This window comes from Littorina saxatilis, linkage group LG7 (assembly GCF_037325665.1).
Source record: "Littorina saxatilis isolate snail1 linkage group LG7, US_GU_Lsax_2.0, whole genome shotgun sequence".
Classification (NCBI taxonomy): Eukaryota; Metazoa; Mollusca; class Gastropoda; order Littorinimorpha; family Littorinidae; genus Littorina; species Littorina saxatilis.
The window spans coordinates 25,495,611-25,506,516 of record NC_090251.1 but is presented as its reverse complement, the minus strand read 5'-3'; the positions used below and the strand labels follow the sequence as shown (position 1 = coordinate 25,506,516).

At 40.2% G+C, this 10,906-nt stretch overlaps 1 long non-coding RNA gene across 1 annotated transcript; it reads left to right on the top strand.

The window, feature by feature from the left end:
• Positions 1-1,294: 1,294 nt before the first annotated feature.
• On the top strand, positions 1,295-3,788 carry LOC138971008 (uncharacterized). The gene is made up of 4 exons (XR_011457142.1): positions 1,295-1,473; positions 1,805-1,879; positions 2,182-2,265; positions 2,704-3,788. It is a non-coding gene; the product is annotated as an uncharacterized lncRNA (long non-coding RNA).
• The last annotated feature ends 7,118 nt before the right edge of the window (positions 3,789-10,906 follow it).

The window sequence follows — 10,906 nt, the reverse complement described above, 5'->3', positions numbered from 1 at the left end:
GGGTATTTTTCACGATTTTCGCCAGAAAAGCATCATCACGTTATCATGCAGTTAAAAGTGGGGGTCGGTTAAGTGTCGAGCTCCCCTTGAGAAGTCTTATTTTTGTCTGCCCTGAACAAACCTCCAGGCTATTTTCGTAAGAAGAACAACAGCCTAATTATGCACTGTCCCTTCCCTCAGAGGGTTGCACCAGTTACAACAACAATAACAATAACAACACTTTATTGTCCATTAAAATGTTACATAAAAATGGAAACATTTTCTTCTGCACACCCTGCCTGCCTGTAAACGATTATAACAACAATTGGACAAAAGGACAACACACATAAAACATAAAACATAGGTGCACGTATGTTATAACAAGCACACCTATCATATATACTTCCAATAAAACTGACCTAAAGTGCTGTCCGTGTCATCTTTAAATTGTGGACTGGGTGGCCGAGTGGTAACGCACTTGCGCTCGGAAGCGAGAGGTTGCGAGTTCGACCCTGGGTCAGGGCGTTAGCAATTTTCTCCCCCCTTTTCTAACCTAGGTGGTGGGTTCAAGTGCTAGTCTTTCGGATGAGACGAAAAACCGAGGTCCCTTCGTGTACACTACATTGGGGTGTGCACGTTAAAGATCTCACGATTGACAAAAGGGTCTTTCCTGGCAAAATTGTATAGGCATAGATAAAAATGTCCACCGAAATACCCGTGTGACTTGGAATAATAGGCCGTGAAAAGTAGGATATGCGCCGAAATGGCTGCGATCTGCTGGCCGATGTGAATGCGTGATGAATTGTGTAAAAAAAATTCCATCTCACACGGCATAAATAAATCCCTGCGCCTTGAATATGTGCGCGATATAAATTGCATTAAAAAAATTAAAAAATTAAAAATCCCTGCGCTTAGAACTGTACCACGGAATACGTGCGATATAAGCCTCATATTGATTGATTGATTAATTTTACAGATAACAAGAGGCGAAGCCTTCAAGGCTCCCGTAAGAAATCAACAAACAGTAACATAACACAAACTCACTCACTCCGTAACACACACACACACAAACACACACACACACACACACACACACACGCACACACACACACAGTTAAAACTAACGCATCATATCAACTCCATGTATAATTTTCAAAAGAAGGCAAACAGATAAAATGACTAGGGTAATAGGTTGGGTACCTGCCATGTGGGCACTTTTTCCACTGCTGTCCTCAGTCCTATACTTTTCATCAAGACTTGTCACCATGCCGAGTAGATCTAAATTCGGAAGTCTTCATGTGGCTGAGGCATATATCTGAACATAGATATCCCTTGACAGGATCGCCAACTCTGCGCGCGCGCCAACGCTGGCTCTGTTTCGAACTCCCGTCTGCGGCTGCGAGAGGTTTTGACAGTAACTTTACTTCCGGTGCAGTCTTTCAACACATGGAGAAGAAGGAGAATTTCGAAGGGGAGGTGGAGTTTGTGGCTGAGGTATGTGAAAAGCAAACAAAGCAATACAAAAAGATCATTGCTGATGATTGAAATGAGTCATGTGAATCAACAATAAAGATTGATTGTGGACGCCACGTCATTATTTTTGTTTTTAACACTTGAAACGCGAGAGCATCTGACACACTGGTAAATCCGAAGCTGTGCACTCAAGCTGATCAGCAGATCGTTTTTCTGCAGAATTCTCGCTCACATCGGCCACTATTTTAGCTCAGCGAACCGACAAATTTGCAACAGAACAATTTCTGAATGTTAGAAATTCGGCTGTAGATTTATAGATACCCTTTCTATTCCATGGTTGTTGTTTTTTCAGGGGGAAAGTACCGACATCTCAATCGCTGAAAAGATGACAGCATCACCACAAAAGAAACTCCAAGAATTGCCAAAAGTAAGTAAAAATATTGACAGATCTATGTAAAAGACTATGAAAATTTAGAACTGGAACAACAGATATTCAAGAAATAACCGATAAGTGATATATTATAACTGAACCATTGATTGATTTGAATGTACATCATGCATGGAAGTTAAAAATGGTGCAGGAACTGAAGTCAGATCAACACATCAAAAAGATCAGTGCAATATATTTGTTTTCTTTCCCCTCCAGCATAATTCTGTTTTGATATATGCTTGATGTCTTCTGTTGTTTTTAAATTCATTGTTACTTCTAAATTGCATGCTTTATTGCAGAACGCTTGTGCATGATCTATCAAGAATGACAACTGCCTTTCACCGGAGCTCAGAGGGCTTGTCGACCAATTCAGTAATTGAAAAGTAAGTTTTTGAGTAAGGCGATATAAAAAAATCAGCTTGCAAAGTCCCAGTACCTGAAAGATCACTTTCATTCATAGTTTTCGAGCAAAAATACTGCTTCGTTGCACAGAGAGGCTACTGTTTACAAATATTTTAGGTACATGCCTGCCACTACTACAATATTTCATGTGTTTTTTAGGATCATTGATAGCACGTCATAGTTGAAAGACATGATAAGGATTCATGAAAGTGGTTTGTCAACACGTTCTATAACGACAAATGGAATACAAAATTTAATATGTTCACATCCATTCATGTAAAGTGTAGTTTTGGGTTGTTGTCGTGTGTTGTTGGTTTTGATTGTGTGCATGCATCTACATCTTCAGTTTCACTCTTGGGTTGATTTCTGCTATATTTGTGTGTTGTTTTATTTATAATATTTTATTTTCTGTGTTTTAGGTGCAGATCTGGAAGAGAAACTTCTGCTTCTTCATGACTGCCTAGTTCCCTGAGGCAAGGTTGGGAATGCTGCCAAGGAGAAGGCGTGGGCCAGGTACTACTCTGCTTTTTCAACCCAGCATTCAGGCATTACTGAGTTGACAGTATCCCCTGCAGTTTCAGCCTGGATTGCCTTGAACATGTTTATACTGTTGGTGTCTTAAAGGCCTATGAAGAAAAACTAGGGAACCAGTAAGTGCATTAGAAATCAAAGAGGATGAAGAGGACAATGCAAAGTATGTTGGAGGATGTGTTGCCAAAAAGCTAAAACAGAGAGTTTGGTGTCTCCAAAAGAGTGCGTACAGAGATGAGAAATTGCAGTGTTTGGAAGCCCTGACTTGCGCACCTGAATCCTACAGTGAAAAGAGTGAAAACACCCCTGACATGACAAGCATGCTGAACAAGGGCAAACTGACCTTTGTCAAGCCCAATGTATTGCAGATGTGTCTGTCCATGCAACACAAAGCAGAAATCTTAAACAGAATGAGGCAAAGCGTTGATGATATCAAATAACCAAAGGGAAGTAATTGCTCTTTATTCATACGACATGACCGTGTAATAGAGTAAGCGAGAGTTGTACAAAACCTTTTCTCCTGGCACCTGAGAGAATAACAAGCATTGAAATATACAAGCGACTTTCATCCTCTCGTGCCAGGAGAAAAGGTTCCGTACAACTCTCGCTTAATCTATTACACATGTCGTATGCATAAAGAGCGATTACTTCCCTTTGGTGATTTGATGTCCATGGAACATATTTTCTGGGAAACCTGTGCATCAACACACAGGCAAAAGCAGATGACTTTATTGAACCATGCAGGAACAGTGATGCTGTTCCGGTGTGTTTTTATGACACTTTGTATTCATTTGATCTTTCACAAGCTGTTCAAGAAGACACTTTGCAAAATGTTCTGTTTTTTTTTTAAATAAGACTCCACCACAAACTGAAGACAATGATGGACAAAATGAAATGTACATGGAAAGAAAAGACTGAGGAAAAAGCTGAAAACATGCAATGTTGGACAAAATGAAATGCACATGGAAAGAAAGGAGTTTGAGGAAAAAGCTGAAAACATACAATGTTGAGAACAATCAGGAAGGATCTCTGTAGTGTGTTGTGTATGATCTTTCTTCATGCAGTACAAACTATCCCATCTGATCAAGTGCATGTACATTGAATTTGAACTTCTTGATTGTTGTCTTAGTTGTCGATTTTTTGTGTTAAAACCTGCTGTCGTTAAAATGTACTTCTCTTCCTATTTGGTTCAGTATTGTATCACATGGCTTGTTCAGTGCCTGTTCTGTATTTTCATGAGTCCATGTAAATTTAAGTCTGCAACATGAAAAATTTAAACATATTCATTTTGCTATGGTTCAAACCTAATTCCTTTATGTACTTGTTCAAAATATAATTTTGACAGCGATATATTTTGCAAACAGTTTTCATTTCAAAATCAATTGTCAGCCACTTGATAAATGTCTTGCATCGATGCGTCTGATTGTTTTTATGTTGACCACTATGTACACTGGAATTTGCTTTGCTTTCCTAATAGAACATGTTCAGTCGCATACCAGCAACACTTTGTTATAACCTTGAATGGTTGAAAACAACGTTAAACACCAAATAAAGAAAGAAAGAAAGAAAGCAACACTTTGTTAACGTTTGAATGGAATTGGAAGTTGTATGAACTCAAATAGAGCATATGTATCTTTGGTCACAGTGACACACACCATACAGTGACAATTAATGCAGGGCCGGACTAGGGCTATGGGGGGGGGGGGGGGTGGGGGAGTGGGTTATGCAACCCCCCCTCCCCAACCTAAACATGTACCTCACTTATTTAAAAAAAATGTATTATTGTTTATTTTATGCCGTTTCATGCAAGGAGCGACCATTTTCCTATCTCAGAATATGACCTACCCTTCCCCTGACCCCCACAAGGGGCAGAGAAACATCCCCCTGGACCACCACTGGCAACACCCCCCCTCCCCCCCTCCTCTTTGCTTAGTCCGGCCCTGTAATGTACCAACATTCACTATCTCACTCAGTCTCAATTCGCACAATTTGACACAAGAAAGATTCCTATTCATACACATGCATATATTTAATCAATGAAGTAGATACATTCTCAAACAAAGTTTCAACATGTTGCACCCAAATTAAAGCATAAATTCTTGTGACATTTAATTTAATTAATTAATTAACGGGAATTAATCAATGCTTTAATTTGGGAGTTTGAAATTTGTCGCAATAATTTCTTGGTCAAGTTTATTTACATTCTCTGCTAAAGAGCTTTACAGTCAAATCCAATTTTCCACACCTAACCTATAAAACACAACATTCCAAATGGAAAAAAAAAAAATCATTCTCTTGGCTCAGAATTGGTGTTGATTAATTGTAACACAAAGCGATTTACTGAAAATGTTACTTGTCACTCACTTCAACACTGTCGCCAAGCCAGTCTAAACTGCAGCACGCTGCTTCAGGAGGGACTTTTTCCTTTACACTTTAAATCCAAACACCATCTGCTGCGTAGAAAAATCACTGAAAATGCTGACTCAAAGTCAAACCTTAACCAAGCTGGCCTCCAGGCTCCAGCACAACAACCTTAACCACCTGGTTCCCCTCGTTCTTCGCGAGGCACCATGACTCGGGAAGCTGCTGTACATCACGACACAGTTCTTCAAAGTTGTAGTTGCAACAACCTCTGGCAATTCTGGTGCGGGACGGAATGTCTGAAAAAAAGCAGAACAATAAACCCTTAGTAAAACTAAATTTCTAGAGAAATAAGTCTAACTGTCCATACAAATAGCTGGATGATAGCTATTAATGGCAGTTGATAGACGTTTGAAGTTGAACGATTTGGTGGAGAATAGGTCGACAAGCTCTCTGAGCTCCGGTGAAAGGCAGTTGAAAGGCAGAAAGAACAAGCGTTCTGCAATAAAGCATGTGGCAATTTAGAAGTGACAATGAATTTAAAAACAACAGAAGACATCAAGCATATAGACTATATCAAAACAGAATTATGCAAGAGGGGAGAGAAAACAAATATATTGCACTGATCTTTTTGATGTGTTGATCTGACTTCAGTTCCTGCACCATTTTTAACTTCCATGCATCATAGACCTATCAATGGTTCAGTTATAATATATCACTTATCGGTTATTTCTTGAATATCTGTTGTTCCAGTTCTAAATTTTCATAGTCTTTTACATAGATCTGTCAATATTTTTACTTACTTTTGGCAATTCTTGGAGTTTCTTTTGTGGTGATGCTGTCATCTTTTCAGCGATTGAGATGTCGGTACTTTCCCCCTGAAAAAACAACAACCATGGAATAGAAAGGGTATCTATAAATCTACAGCCGAATTTCTAACATTCAGAAATTGTTCTGTTGCAAATTTGTCGGTTCGCTGAGCTAAAATAGTGGCCGATGTGAGCGAGAATTCTGCAGAAAAACGATCTGTGGTCAGCTTGAGTGCACAGCTTCGGATTTACCAGTGTGTCAGATGCTCTCGCGTTTCAAGTGTTAAAAACAAAAATAATGACGTGGCGTCCACAATCAATCTTTATTGTTGATTCACATGACTCATTTCAATCATCAGCAATGATCTTTTTGTATTGCTTTGTTTGCTTTTCACATACCTCAGCCACAAACTCCACCTCCCCTTCGAAATTCTCCTTCTTCTCCATGTGTTGAAAGACTGCACCGGAAGTAAAGTTACTGTCAAAATCGTCTTTTCCGCTTTCCGCTACTTGGTGAGCGCGCGCAACGAGTTGGCGATCCCGTCAATACACATCTATGATCTGACATAGCGTCGATCTTGTTGTAGGTTAACCTCCTTTCTGAAACAAATGGCAAAATGCGATTAGTTATGATGACTACAACCTACACAAATATAAACAGTGTTTTGAAACAGAATAGTCAGGTTATACAAGCCACTTTACCTATGCAGCATGGTAACCCTACAATATGCGAAACATGTTGACTGCAGCAGCCTGGTTCTTAAAATAATTCTGACGGTCAACACAGCCAGAAATGCCAACAAAGACAAGAAAGCTGTTGCAAGGTAAGCTTACCAAACGTTACATAGCGAATCATATGATAGTGCGTAAACAGCAAACAGTAGATCTACAATCAAAGAGAGGATCGAGTCTGGAATGAAACGCGATACAGATCTAGCATTCAAAAACTGTCTTTCACGTTCAAGGAAGTTGTTGCAAAGTACTTAAGACTTACTAAATTGTACAGACAAAACCATGACAGTGCATGTTTTGAATCTGAGGAAAAAATCGTGATCATTTTGACTTTGAGAACAGATTCATTCCGTTTCCTTATATCTGCATGTTCAAGTAAATGGTGGACAGTTTTTTTCGGGCAGAGTAAACTTAACTTGAGACTCTACTGCAAGTCTTGAAATTCACATAAATCGAACCACGAGCAAAGACATCCAAACATTACAGGCACTTTAGATCAACTCATTTCACTAGAGGTGACTGCCTAGCACTGTGTTTGACATCCGTGTCTGCTGAAATAAAAAGAAATTAAAACAAAACGGATTAACAGTAGGTGACACGTTATCAGAGTGGGAGACACTAGATCTGTCTCTGAACTTACCGGGATACGGCTGCAAGATCGACACTGACTGCCGCGCTTTCGACAGCTCTTCCTCGCGTGGACATTGGAAACACGCTGTGCAGATCAAATTGTAGGAAATCTCCCTTTGGTATCTTCTTTATTTACTTTTCTGGAGCTTAGAAACCGAACAACATGAAATCGTCTTCCCCGGCGAATCGGCGAGGTGAGAACTGGACCACAATCCTTCGCGCGACCCCTGACCTGATCTTGACACCTGACCTGCCGTCTGCATGCCAAACACGACACAAACCAGTCAACTGCTTGTACCCCTTCAAAACCCCCCACCACCCGTTTTCTTTGGATACACGCTTTAACTACACACATGCCGACACAATGTTGATCATTGCTTCAATAATTTGAAGATGGTGCTTGAAAATTAACCACGTGAAATGAGTATTTCGGTGTTTAGCCAAAAATGTTAAAGTTTCTACCACAGACATACATACATACATACATACGCACGCACGCTCGCACGCACAGACAGTCACAGTTTACCAATGCATAGGCTACACTTACGTGAGCCAAAAACTAAATAAGGTCAAACGTCTATCACAATCAAATATAATATTGCATTATGTAAATTTACCCTCTCATATCACAGGAGTTGGATTTCACAGCAGAGCAATGACATAACGAATATCACAGATTAGGATTTGTAAACTGCAAGGAACCAACACTCTCCCCTCAGTCAATAATGTACACTGCTCATAGACACAATCTCACACACACACACACACACACACACACCTTTGCTTAGACTTCTCCTCTCAGAGACGCATGACGCTGGCTTGGTATGGAGATGTGGATAGGGGTCTTCTCAACCTTATGACATCTACAGCAATGCTGAGGAGATCGCCACCATAAGACCTTAAACACGGCGGGGATGTTACTCAGTCGGTAGCGCGCTGGATTTGTACCCAGTTGGCCGCTGTCAGCGTGAGTTCGTCCCCACGTTCGGCGAGAGATTTATTTCTCAGAGTCAACTTTGTGTGCAGACTCTCCTCGGTGTCTGAATTTCTTGTTTATGTTCATTACATCAGTTATTGTCCCTTCTCTTGGAGGTCGGCCCGGTCGCTTCCCTTCTCAGCAGTGGAAAGCTAGCAGCCTGAGATCATGCTACATATACCCAGGTGTGTGAGTCTTTCAGCTGCCAACTGCACTTATATTAGAAGCGACCCGCATGTCCTAGCCGGATGTGACAATAAAGCAATGGAAATGCGAAAAATAAAATGGAAAAACAAACATGATAAAACCTGTGTAGAACTTTAGTGGTGTACTTGCCCGACCGAGCACAAGGGAGGGAGGGAGGCCGGGAGGGAGGAAGGAGAGGTACCTTTTATCAGATCCAGGCCAGGGCCATGGCCCGTTATCTTGGCTGGACCCTTCTAATAGAGGTCAGTGCCCAGCTATCACGTGGTCAAGATCAAAACGTTGCACCCGCCATGGAGACATCGATGATCCATGCTGCCAACGTGAACGATCCCAGACAGATTTGCACTCGATCTGCGGGGGCAATCGTCTGATGGAAGCCGTAGTCTCGGCAAACCTGGGGGGTTGTTTCCGCCGAGTGTCTGATAAAACCCGTAGTCTCGGCCAACCTGGGTAGTGGTTGTTTCCGCCGAGACACCCACAATTCCCTTGCGCTATTTGCTGTCCGTTGTCGATCGATGAAGCTGATGGGCTGTTTGTCAGTCTCTGCTTAGTAGTTGTGTGAGTTGAAGGTTTGGTTGCTTTTGCTGAGGTGACAGGTTGCTGTGGTTACAGATTGTTGTTGATGTTCTTGTGGTTGTGGTTGTGGTTGTTGTTGTGGTGGTGGTGGTGGTGGGTTTTGTGGTCGTGGTTGTTGTTTTGGTTGTTGTTGTTGTTGTTGTGGTTGTGGTGGTTGTGGTTGTTGTTCAGTTCGAAAAGATGAGAGAAGAAAAGGATATTGTTTGATCTTGTTAAAAGATTACATGAATGTTGAAAATAAACAATTTTATAGTTCATTCTAAATTGTGTTCATTTGAAACCCAACATCATTTCAATATTTACAAAAGACGTCATCATTCTTATTTATGATGAAGCACAGTTTTATGTTGTGTCCGTTTGGATTAAGCATGCTATCCATAACTTAGGTACAGGTCGACGGAAAACTGTGTGTGCACTTTGCAATGAAGTGCCTGTATGGTGTCACCACCGGATCAGAAAACTAAAACTCAATGAATTATGGGCTGCACTGTTTTGTTTCCATCAGACATTGGCAGACATTGACGCTGACAACCGATGAAATCATTTCATGAAATAATCCATTTGTCGAGTATGGCATTCCGTTTGTCAAATAATTATTTGGATACTTTTTCATGTTTTTACACCCCCGGTATAGGGGTGTGTATAGGTTTCACTGGATGTGTTTGTTTGTTTGTTTGTTTGTTTATGTGTTTGTGTGTTTGTGTTCGCATATAGATCTCAAGAATGAACGGACCGATCGTCACCAAACTTGGTGAACAGGTTCTACACATTCCTGAGACGGTCCTTACAAAAATTGGGACCAGTCAAACACACGGTTAGGGAGTTATTGGTGGATTAAGATTAAGAGTGACATATTAATGGTCAAAGGGAAATAACCTTCTCAGTTGGTGGCAGTGAGAATGGTTATTTCCCTTTGACCAACGGGGGTGTTTTTCCTACCTCGACGTAGCCTTTCGCAATGGACCCTGTGTTTACATTCTGACTTCTGACTTCTGACTTCTGACTTCTGACTTTTGACTTCTGATTTCTGACTTTCTCTCTTCTGACTTCTGACTTCTGACTTCTGGTAAGGACGGGGGTGTTTTTCCTACCTCGGAGGAATTTCTTGTTTTCACCAGTTTTAGCTAAATAATCATTATTTAGAAGCTCATGTGCTAAATAAGTAATTGTTTATAAACAATGTAAAAAAATTCTAAATAATTTTTTGTTTACGTAAACCATTCATTGTTTACCTAAACAATTCATACTTGGAAGATTAATTTCTAAAGTAAGTACAACAAGTCGCGTAAGGCGAAATTACTACATTTAGTCAAGCTGTGGAACTCACAGATTGAAACTGAACGCACTGCATTTTTTCACAATGACCGTAGTCCGCCGCTTGTGCATAACGGAGTGAAACTGACGAGCCTGTTCAGTATAGTGGTTTCGCTGTGCTGCATAGCACGCTTTTCTGTACCTCTCTTCGTTTTAACTTTGTGAGCGTGTTTTTAATCCAAACCTATCATATATATATATATATATGTTTTTAGAATCAGGAACCGACAAGGAATAAGATGAAATTGTTTTTAAATCGATTTCGGAAATTTAATTTTGATCATAATTTTTATATTTTTAATTTTCAGAGCTTGTTTTTAATCCATATATAACATATTTATATGTTTTTGGAATCAGGAAATGATGTAGAATAAGATGAACGTAAATTTGGATCGTTTTATATTAAAACAAAATGTATTACAATTTTCAGATTTTTAATGACCAAAGTCATAAATTAATTTTTAAGCCACCAAGCTGAAATGCAAT